Source organism: Neovison vison, chromosome 11, assembly GCF_020171115.1.
Source record: "Neovison vison isolate M4711 chromosome 11, ASM_NN_V1, whole genome shotgun sequence".
Taxonomy (NCBI): Eukaryota; Metazoa; Chordata; class Mammalia; order Carnivora; family Mustelidae; genus Neogale; species Neogale vison.
The window spans coordinates 216,304,042-216,316,297 of NC_058101.1; positions in this window are offsets into that span (position 1 = coordinate 216,304,042).

Genomic DNA, 12,256 nt, shown 5'->3' on the forward strand with positions numbered 1-12,256 from the left:
GAAGAGAGTTGGTGGAAATTGGAAGGGGAGGTGAACCATGAGAGCATAGGGACTTGGAAAAACAATCTAAGGGGTTTGAAGGGGCGGGGGGATGGTAGGTAGGGGAACCAGGTGGTGGGTATTAGAGAGTGCAGGGATTGCATGGAGTACTGGGTGTGGTGCAAAAATAATGAATATTGTTATGCTGAAAATAAATAAGAAATAAATTAAAAAAAACAAAAAAATTATTCCATTGTGTATACATGTATATATATATACATATCTGTTTATGTATGCATATACTTGTGTATACATGTAATTTTCCAATTTGGGGCATTGTGAATAGAGCTAAGGACATCTGTGTAATAAGTTTGCATAGTTTTATATGGAAAAAAAAGAAAAAAAGAAAAGGTTGAGTTTCAACTATGCAATTTAAGAGTGTGTAACCTTGGGGAAAGTAATTTATAACCCTATATATTATACAGTAACTAGGTGGTACAGGAGAAAATACACACATTTTAACTCAATAAAATGCATTTTATAACTTTTATGTAGAAATATGTAACATTTGATGTAAAAATGCATAAATTATTAAAGTATTAAGTAGAGCTGATGTTAATCCCAGTTTATAAATAAGAGCATAATTTAATGATTTGATTTGTCTACAGTCTGTACAGTGTTTAGATGCAACAATTAAACCAAGCTCAATCTTTTGTCTCGATATCTGTTTTACATCACATGTCTATGATGCGTAGGCAGAAGGCATGACACAATTTGAATCCCCATTTTTCTATGTATTTAATAATCTTTCTTGATTTGAGTGTATTGGGGAGCTCAAGTCAAATGAAAGCATACATTTGTGAAAATTTCACATTTCCTTTGTGAAATGAAAAACAACATTTGTGGTAAGAAAGCCAATAGAATTTTGTTGCACTCTTGATGCACACTCCATGGAGTAGCAGCTAAAAGAGAATCATTGTATAATTAGAAAATAACATCAAAAAAACATTATTCATTATTTTTTCACCACACCCAGTGCTTCAGAATAATGTTTTTCTGAAAATAAATAAATTGGAAAAAAAAGAGAATAACATCAAAATTAAACAGCAGTAAATAATTAAATAGACGTATGCTTTCCACTACCCAGGTTAATAATTAAAATACAGTCATATGAAGTGTGCAAATATGTGTGAAATGTAGTGAAAACAGAGGGAAATGTAGTTTCAGGAGATCTGGCCTTGATGTTTAGGCTACCTTTCAAAACCCAGGGGAAGGATCTACTTTCTATAGTTACCACATTATATAGTTTAAACCTTAATTTTCTCAAGAAATTGCACAATACTCCAGCAAAAGGGAAGTATAGCTATCTATACACTAGGAAAAAAAAATACAATTAATTAAAGCCATTTCCAAAGAACTCCAGATATAGGTTGAATGGATAAAGACGTGGACAAAAGCGGTCATTCTTATGTTTTCATATGTTAAAGAACTGAAGAAAAACCATGTTTAAAGAACACAGGCAGCAACCTCTTCGACCTCAGCCGCAGCAACATCTTCCTAGGAACATCGCCAAAGGCAAGGGAAGCAAAGGCAAAAATGAACTTTTGGGATTTCATCAAAATCAAAAGCTTTTGCACAGCCAAGGAAACAGTTAACAAAACCAAAAGACAACTGACAGAATGGGAGAAGATATTTGCAAACGATATATCAGATAAAGGACTAGTGTCCAAAATCTATAAAGAACTTAACAAACTCAACACCCAAAGAACAAATAATCCAATCAAGAAATGGGCAGAGGACATGAACAGACGTTTCTGCAAAGAAGACATCCAGATGGCCAACAGACACATGAAAAAGTGCTCCATATCACTCGGCATCAGGGAAATACAAATCAAAACCACAATGAGATATCACCTCACACCAGTCAGAATGGCTAAAATCATCAAGTAAGGAAATGACAGATGCTGGTGAGGATGCGGAGAAAGGGGAACCCTCCTACACTGTTGGTGGGAATGCAAGCTGGTGCAACCACTCTGGAAAGCAGCATGGAGGTTCCTCAAAATGTTGACAATTGAACTGCCCTATGACCCATCAATTGTACTACTGGGAATTTACCCTAAAGATACAAATGTAGTGATCCAAAGGGGCACGTGCACCCGAATGTTTATAGCAGCAATGTCCACAATAGCCAAACTATGGAAAGAACCTAGATGTCCATCAACAGATGAATGGATCAAGAAGATGTGGTTTATATACATAATGGAATACTATGCAGCCATCAAAAGAAACGAAATCTTGCCATTTGCGACAACATGGATGGAACTAGAGCGTATCATGCTTAGCGAAATAAGTCAAGCGGAGAAAGACAAATATCATATGATCTCCCTGATATGAGGTAGTGGTGATGCAACATAGGAGAAGAATCCATGAAACAAGATGGGATAGGGAGGGAGACAAACCATACGTGACTCTTAATCTCACGAAACAAACTGTGGGTTGCTGGGGGGAGGGGGGTTGGGAGAAGCGGGGTAGGGTTATGGACATTGGGGAGGGTATGTGCTTTTGGATAAATTGGAAGGGGAGATGAACCATGAGAGACTATGGACTCTGAAAAACAATCTGAGGGGTTTGAAGTGGTGGGGGGGTCGGATGTTGGGGTACCAGGTGGTGCGTATTATAGAGGGCACAGCTTGCATGGAGCACTGGGTGTGGTGAAAAAATAATGAATACTGTTTTTCTGAAAATACATAAATTGGAAAAAAATAAAAAATAAAATAAAATAAAATAAAATCTTTAAAAAATAAAAAAGTAATAATAATAAAAAAAGAATACTCCGGGGTGCCTGGGTGGCTTAGTGGGTTAAAGCCTCTGCCTTTGGCTCAGGTCATGATCCCAGAGTCCTGGGATCAAGCCCAGCACTGGGCTTTCTGCTCAGTAGGGAACCTGCTTCCTCTTCTCCCTCTTTCTGCCTGCCTCTCTGCCTAGTTGTTATCTCTGTCTGTCAAATAAATAAATAAAATCTTACAAAAAAGAATACACAGGAAGTACAAGAATGGTGCCCCACCAAGTCAAGAATATACTAAAAATAAAATTAGAACAGAATGAAATGAAAGTTGCATTATAACTTAAATAAAATAGTCTCCAGATGAGCTCAGTGGTAGTAAAAGATGAAATAATCAGGGAATATAAATAGAGATCAATTGAGATTATCCAGTCTGAAAAACCAAAAGACCTATAAATGTAGTATTCATGTTGAAGAACTAAAGTCACTCAATGTATGACTCCATGCAATAAAATAAAGGTCATTCACAAAAGGAAACAGAAAATTCACAAATATGTGGAAAATAAATAACACACTCCTAAATGAGACAGGAGTCAGAAAAGAAATCACAGTAGAAGTTAGAAAATACCTTGAGATGATTGAAAGCCAAAAATCTGTCAATTGCTCATCTCTTGAAAGTGAAAATATAAAATACAAAGTCTTATGGGATACAGATAAGTTGTTTTTTTTTTTTTTTGAGGGAAACATAGGATGATAAACATATATTTTAAAAGGAAGAAAGTGTTACTTTAATAACCTATCATCGTAAGTAATGACAAAATGAAAAACAAATTACGGGCTTATAGGTGGCTCAGTTGGTTAGGTGACCAATTCTTGGTTTTGGCTCAGGTCATGATCTCAGGGTTGTGGGATCGAGCCCTGTGTTGGGCTCTGTGCTCAGCGAGGACTGCTTTTGACTCACTGCTCTTCCCTTCTCACTCACTCTTTCAGTCTCTCAAATAAAGAAATAAAAATAAAAACTTGATAAAGGAAGAATGAGTTAAAAGGCAAGCAAAAGGAAGGAAATTTTGAAAGAGGAGATCAGATATAAATGAAATAAGACACAACAGAGAAAATCAATATATACAAAAGCTAATTCTTTTTTTAAAAAAGATCTTGTTTTATTATTTGTTTGACAGAGACAGATCAAAAGTAGGCAGGAGGCAGGCAGTGAGAGAGGAAGTGAAGCAGGATCACTGCTGAGCAGAGAGCCTGATGAGGGGCTTGATCCCAGGACCCTGAGATCATGACCTGAGCCAAAGGCAGAGGCTTTAACTACTGACCCACCCAGGTGCCCCAAAAGCTAATTCTTTAAAGAGATGAGCAATTGACAAATTTTTGGCTATTCTTACCAAAAATAAGATAAAAATTTTTCAAATTATGAAAAAATCTGGAATGAAAGAGAGGCATTCCTATTAGCCTTATAGAAATAAAAAGAATTAAATTGCAATACGTGGAACAATTGCATGCTAATAAATTAGAAAACTAAAGGAATTTGGCAGGTTGCTAGAAAGACTCAAATTCCTTAATCTTAACCCCAAAGTAGACAATCTGAATAGAATTTAAACAAGTAAAATAATCGAACAGGTAATCCAAAAACTTTCCATAAAAAAAATCTGGGACCATATGGCACACTGGTGAATTCTGTGAAAACATTTAAGGAAGATTCAAAAATCATTCAAAAAGTAGAAGTGGAGAGAACAGTTCGCATTCATTCTGTGAGAATCAGTATTAGCGAGATCCCAAAACCAGGTAAAGATGACACAAGAAAATGAAATTATAGACCAATATCTCTTAGAACTGTAGACACAAAAATCTTCAATACTAATGCTAGTAAACTGAATTCAGCAACACATAAAATGCTATGGCCAAAGAGGATTTATCTCAGGTATGCAAAGTTTGCTCAAAATGTGATATTTAGGGGCACCTGGGTGGCTCAGTCATTGGGCATCTGCCTTCATCTCAGGTCATGATCCCAGGGTCTTGGGATCAAGCCCTGCATAAGGCTCCAAGCCTGGCAGAGGGTCTGTTTCTCCCTCTCCAACTTCCCCTGCTTCACTCATTCTCTCTCTTTCTCTCTCTCTCTGTTAAATAAATAAATGAAATGATATTTAATCAATAGAATTAATATACCATATTAATATAATAAAGGGTAAACCACATGATTACCTCCATAGATATAGAAGAAAAAAGTGGTTAAATGTCAACACCATTTGGTGATAATAATCTGTCAACTGAATAAAAGAGAATTTTCTTAACGTAATAAAAAGCTGTATATGAGAACCCACACTTACATATTTAATGGTAAAAGGCTAGATGGTTCCTCCCTAAGGTCAGGAACAAGAAAAAAAGCCTGCAATTGCCACTTTTATTCAACATTTTATTGGAAATTCTATCTTGGGTATTTAGCAAGAAAACGAAATAACAGGAGTATGAATAAGAGTGGAAGAAGTGAAAATGTCTCTATTTTCATAAGATACTATAGAAAAAAATTCTTCTATAGAATTCTTCTATAGAAAAAGATTAATCCACAAAAATGCCATTAGGCCTCAGTATGTCCAGCATAGTTCCAGGATGCAGGATCAGTACTCAGGACAAGTTGTAGTCTTATTCACCAAAATTGAGCAGTGCAAAAATGAGATTAATAGATTAAGAACAATCCCAGTTACAAAAAACATCAACCTAAATGATTTAGGAATAAATTTGGCATAATCGCAAAACTCATACATACTCAGGCAAACTCATACTTAAAAGACCCATGATCACAAAACTCAGGCCCTGAAAATGCAGCCCCGTAAGGGGGACACGAGGGTTCCAGAGCCCATCACTGCTTGTGGGGCTCCCAGGCTCCACCTCGCCAGGCCCCCGGGTCACCAGCAGTCCCACGCTCCCTGAGCAAGCACACCCACCCAGGGAGACGCACGGAGAGCTTGGCACATGCCACAGCACACCACGCTGTGCCATGCCACACCACTGCACGCCTCGGCACAGCACCCAGCCTTGCCCCTCATCAGTCGCTTGGAGAAGGCGGTGCAGTTGGGAGGGAGACTGGCAGGGAGACTGGCAGCTGCAGTGGTGCAAGCGGAGGTGGCCTGGGAGCTTGAGGCCCAGGGACTGAGGTCCAGCTGAGGTCGGGCCATGGAAGGGCTCAGGGAAGGGAGGGGGACTGCGTTTCTTCTCCCAGCAGTGCCACTTCCCGCTTGGGGTGGGGGTGGGTTGCTGGGGGTACAGCATATCATTGACCAGGTACCTGCTCAGAGCTGAGGGTGTGGAAGGGGAGGGAGGGCTGGGGACTTGCTGTGGAACAGTGACTGCTGGGCTCCAGGGCCACCCGGGGTGTGGGGAGGCCCGCGCTGCTAAAATGGAGATCCGTGGACAGGGAGAGACGGTGGCGGGGAAATACACACAAAATACACACAACCAAAACCACACATCAACCACCCCCAAATGCAAAAAAGCCATCATCAACAAGTTGGAAAGAGGGCCTCAAGGATAGCGCTCCACCCTCTCCCACACCTTAAGCAACAAAAGTCCTTCTGCCAAAGCTAACCCAGATCTTCAAGTATCTGGTGGAGGTGGCTTCGCTCACATTGCAGATACTGCATTTTAAGGCTTCAGCGCAGCTTCTGAAGGTGGAGACGCTCCAATCCCAAAAGCCTTTGTCTGTGGCAGGTTCGCTGGTCCTTTTGGCTTTAGGAGGAGTGAGGAGTGGGGACCCGGAGAGGGGGAAAAGTGGGGAGAAACAGCAAAACACAGGCACTAGCAATTTCCTAGGAATCCTGGACTGGAAACATGGTTTGGGCCACCACCCACCCACTCTTTTCAGGGACCGAAACAGGGACTGGGGAGTGGACAGGGCGCCCCCACTGGCACCCCACAACATCTGGGCCTGGACCATGCTGCCTTGCACAGCTGGGGTCATGGTCCTGGGGTCCTGGGATCCATCCCTGCATTGGGCTCTCTGCTAAGCAGGGAGTCAGCTTCCTCCAATCTCTCTGCCTGCCTCTCTGCCTACTTGTGATCTCTGTCTGTCAGATAAATAAAATCTTTTTAAAAAAGAAAAGAAAAGAAAAAGCACTTACTGGGGGCTGAATAGATTTTGTTTTGCTCTCTGAAACAGGGAATTCCATCAAATGGAATGAAAGTTGAGCCTGCTTCCCCCTCTCTCTCTGCCTGCCTTCTGCCTACTTGTGATCTCTCTCTATCAAATAAATAAATAAAAATCTTTAAAATGTTATTTAAAGCAGTGTGATTGTGTTTTATTTATTTGTCCTGTTTTTTTTTTTTTCCATGTAGAATCCCTCAGAGGCCAAACCTCTTTATTGTGGTATTGCTTTGAGTGTTCCCTTAGATGATGTTCAAGTAAATGGCTAGGAAACTCCTAAGAACTTAAGAAATTTACCAGTGAAGACCAAAACCAAATTCAAGTTTATACTGATGTATTGCAGGGAATAATTATCTTCTAATGAAATGCATTTCAGTTTCTACATGTTTCTTAGAAAAAATCTGATTTACCAAATTTTGGAAGCATGTAAGAGGTTTTGATTTTAAAAGCCATAGAAATGTTCTAAGTTTGTTCCAGAGTTAAAGATGTTGAGAGTGACATTCCGATTTTTAATGAATCTAGGATCCTAGATTACTAAAGTCAGACTGTTTTAGGAACAGGATACTTCTCTCTTTTATTTAAGGGTTTTCGTGTAATTTTTTTTCCAATTTATTTATTTTCAGAAAAACATTATTCATTATTTTTTTCACCACACCCAGTGCTCCATGCAAGCTGTGCCCTCTATAATACCCACCACCTGGTACCCCAACCTCCCACCCCCCCGCCACTTCAAACCCCTCAGACTGTTTTTCAGAGTCCATGGTCTCTCATGGTTCACCTCCCCTTCAAATTTACCCAAATTCCCTACTCCTAACGCCCCTTGTCCTCCATGCTATTTGTTATGCTCCACAAATAAGTGAAAACATATGATAATTGACTCTCTCTGCTTGACTTATTTCACTCAGCATAATCTCTTCCAGTCCCGTCCATGTTGCTACAAAAGTTGAGTATTCATCCTTTCTGATGGAGGCATAATACTCCATAGTGTATATGGACCACAGCTTCCTTATCCATTCATCCGTTGAAGGGCATCTTGGTTCTTTCCATAGTTTGCAACTGTGGCCATTGCTGCTATAAACATTGGGGTACAGATGGCCCTTCTTTTCACGACATCTGTGTCTTTGGGGTAAATACCCGGGAGTGCAATTGCAGGGTCATAGGGAAGCTCTAATTTTAAATTCTTGAGGAATGTACACACTGTTCTCCAAAGAGGCTGCACCAACTTGAATGCCCACCAACAGTGGAAGAGGGTTCCCATTTCTCCACATCCTCTCCAACACATGTTGTTTCCTGTTTTGTTAATTTTGGCCATTCTAACTGGTGTAAGGTGATATCTCAATGTGGTTTTAATTTGAATCTCCCTGAGGGCTAATGATGATGAGCATTTTTTCATGTGTCTGATAGCCATTTGTATGTCTTGATTGGAGAAGTGTCTGTTCATATCTTCTGCCCATTTTTTGATGTGTTTGTCTGTTTCGTATGGGTTGAGTTTGAGGAGTTCATTATAGATCCTGGATATCAACCTTTTGTCTGTACTGTCATTTGCAAATATCTTCTCCCATTCCGTGGGTTGCCTCTTTGTTTTTTTTGACTGTTTCCTTTGCTGTGCAGAAGCTTTTGATTTTGATGAATTCCCAGAAGTTTATTTTCGCTTTTGTTTCCTTTGCCTTTGGAGACGTATCTTGAAAGAAGTTGCTGTGGCTGATATCAAAGAGATTACTGTCTATGTTCTCCTCTAAGATTCTGATGGATTCCTGTCTCACTATGGGATTCAGCAAAGGTGGTCCTAAGGGGAAAATATATAGCCATCCAAGCCACGCACAAAAAAATTGAAAAATCCAGAACACACCAGCTGTCTCTACACCTTAAAGAACTGGACGATCAACAACAAATCAAACCAACTCCACACAAAAGAAGGGAAATCATCAAGATTAGAGCTGAGATCAATGAGGGAGAAACCAGAGATACAGTAGAACGTATCAATGAAACTAGAAGCTGTTTTTTTGAAAGAATAAATAAGATCGATAAGCCACTGGCTACACTAATCCAAAAGAAAAGAGAGAAAGCCCAAATTCATAAAATTATGAATGAAAAGGGAGAGATCACAACTAACACCAAGGAAGTAGAAACAATCATCGGAAGTTATTACGAACAGTTATATGCCAATAAGCTTAGCAACCTAGATGAAATGGATGCATTCCTGGAAAAATATAAACTACCAACATTGAGCCAGGAAGAAATCGACAAACTGAATAGACCAATATCTAATAACGAGATTGAAGCAGTGATCAAAAACCTCCCAAAAAACAAGAGCTCAGGACCTGATGGATTCCCTGGGGAATTCTACCAAACCTTCCAAGAAGAAATAACACCTATTCTCCTGAAGCTGTTTCAAAAAATTGAAGCAGAAGGAAAACTTCCAGACTCTTTCTATGAAGCCAGGATTACCCTGATCCCCAAACCAGGCAAGGACCCTACCAAAAAGGAGTATTTCAGACCAATATCACTGATGAATATGGATGCTAAGATTCTCAACAAGATCCTAGCCTACAGGATCCAACAGCACATGAAAAAGATTATCCACCATGATCAGGTGGGATTCATCCCTGGGCTACAAGGATGGTTCAACATTCGCAAATCAATCAATGTGATACAACAAATTAATATGAGAAGAAAGAAGAACCACATGGTCCTCTCAATTGATGCAGAAAAAGCATTTGACAAAATCCAGCATCCGTTCCTGATTAAAACGCTTCAAAGTATAGGGATAGAGGGAACATTCCTGAACCTCATCAAATCTATCTATGAAAGACCCACAGCATATATCATCCTCAATGCGAAAAAGCTTGCAGCCTTCCCATTGAGATCAGGAACAAGACTAGGATGCCCACTTTCACCACTCTTGTTCAACATGGTATTAGAAGTCCTAGCAACAGCAATCAGACAACAGAGAGAAATAAAAGGTATCCAAATTCGTAATGAAGAAGTCAAACTCTCTCTCTTTGCAGATGACCTGATTCTTTATATGGAAAACACAAAAGACTCCACCCCCAAACTACTAGAACTCATACAGCAATTCAGCAATGTGGCAGGATACAAAGTCAATGTGCAGAAATCAGTGGCTTTCTTATACACTAACAATGAAAATACCGAAAGGGAAATTAGAGAATCGATTCCATTTACTATAGCACCTAGAACCATAAGATACCTGGGAATAAACCTAACTAAAGTGGTAAAGGATCGTGTAATTTTTTGATGTCTCCGCTTGAGTGGGATTTCAGATTTCCAAGATCAGAGGACTTAACACTCTGAAAAGTGTTGCCAACTTTCTGTGTCCTTTTTGTTTCATCTTTTTTTTTCTTCCAATTTATTTATTTTCAGAAAAACAGTATTCATTATTTTTTCACCTATTGGTTATTTTCAGTGTTTAGGTGTTGGAGAAACATTCTTGAAGCCATCTTTAATTGGAAAGCTGACCCCATTTGGGCTTTCTTAGGCTAGAAATGGGATTCCTGTGGAAAGGGGACTTTCAACAGGTCTTCACCCAGGTGTCATGAGGTATAGAAGCAGTTGGTTAATTTCCCTGCCATCCTAGTTACTGCTCTGTGATCATCCTGGGTCTTTTTCTTGTAATTCTTTTTTGGTACTGCAAAGATTTCATACTTTCTGTCTTGCATATTGGTATTGATGACAGTAGAAAACTTGTTGGGTTTGGATGCTGAGGATGAGGTAAGAATTTAGGATTTTAGAATAACTTTTAAAATTATTAAAAGGGGGGGCGCCTGGGTGTTCAGTGGGTTAAGCCACTGCCTTCGGATCAGGTCACGATCTCAGGGTCCTGGGATCGAGTCCCACATTGGACTCTCTGCTCAGCAGGGGGCCTGCTTCCCTTCCTCTCTCTCTGCCTGCCTCTCAGCCTACTTGTGATCTCTCTCTGTCAAATAAATAAATACAAAATCTTTAAAAAAAATCTTAAAAGGGATTCGTTAACCTCTTGGCTGGTGTAGAAGTTAGGCTTTATTGCTCTGAGCTGGTATTTCATATTTGTATTATGACAACAGCCTCACTGGTGGTCTAACCCGTGGTCATTTTGGAGTTTGTTCATCATTTTGGTCTTTATTGCCATAATTGACCAAGTCTAGGAAGGAAGTCAGAGTTTGATGAGTGGTGGGTCCGGTAGGACACAGAACTGTATTTACCCTTTGAGGATAGAACAGGCGTCACTTAATTGGATGAGGAGAATAATAACTTCCCCAAAGAGCATTTATGAAATTCCTAGGAGGTGAAAGGTACTGGTCAAGATATTGGTGAGGGGTGGAGGAGGAGTTGGTTAGAAAGGCACTAGGATGAGCAGAATCCAAGTTTTACGGCCTTGGAGAGAGGTATAAATAAGGTGCTGTGTGGGAGATTAGAGCACTCTGGCTAGGGGAATCAATTTGAATGCCTCCTTTTCCTTCCCATTTATTCTGTAAAAAGGAATCGACTTCTACAAGATCACCTGCCAACTTTTCATTGTTATTGCCAGGTGTACTTTATGTGTTGAATACTCCAGGTGGATTCGTGGAAGGGATTCATAAGGTCTTCTCTGGAGCAGAATGGGAAGGAGGTCAGATGCACCAGAGGAACATGTGAAGGGAAGCAGGAGGAAATACTGAACAGGATCCTCGGAGGTTCTGGGAGCAACATAGATGTGTATTGGGTGTGTCAGTCATATGGAGGGTCTCTTTGGGTCTTGGATACACTCCTTTTTCTAACTGTGTCATCGCAGTCTGCCCCTGGCTGGTGATTATTGTGTAGTTTGATGGAGGTATGATTTTCATCTTGTCAAAGTCACTCATGGTAAGTGCACGATTCATTGAATTTCAGTTGTTTTAAAGACTTGTGCAAGCATCACCACAAACCAGTTTGGAAGATTTCCATACTATCCTGTGGTTGTCTTCTTTTTGCTCTGTGATACAACTTAAGAGCCTGGAGGGGTCACCTGCTCCTGGCCAGGAAGGTTGCCTCCTCACCATGCTGAGAGAACTCTACCCTAAGCTTTTCAACATAGGAAATAAAGGGATGTATATTGAAGGTGGCTGTGGGTGGGGAGGAAACTCTGTCCCTTTCCTCTGTGATAAGAGGAGACAGATAAAGTAGGGTTTGCCAGTGTCATGAAGGATGATGTCATCAGCTTTTAGGATGAGCCACCCCTGCAAACTGACAACTTTACTTAACCCTTTTGTGAAGTGGACGTTCTTGACTGTTGAGCAGAGTAACTTCTTAGACTCGGTGGTAGATTCGATGTACTTTGCTTCGGTCTTGCTGCTTCTCTGAGTCCAATCATGTCTTTTTTGGAAGTAAAGATGGCC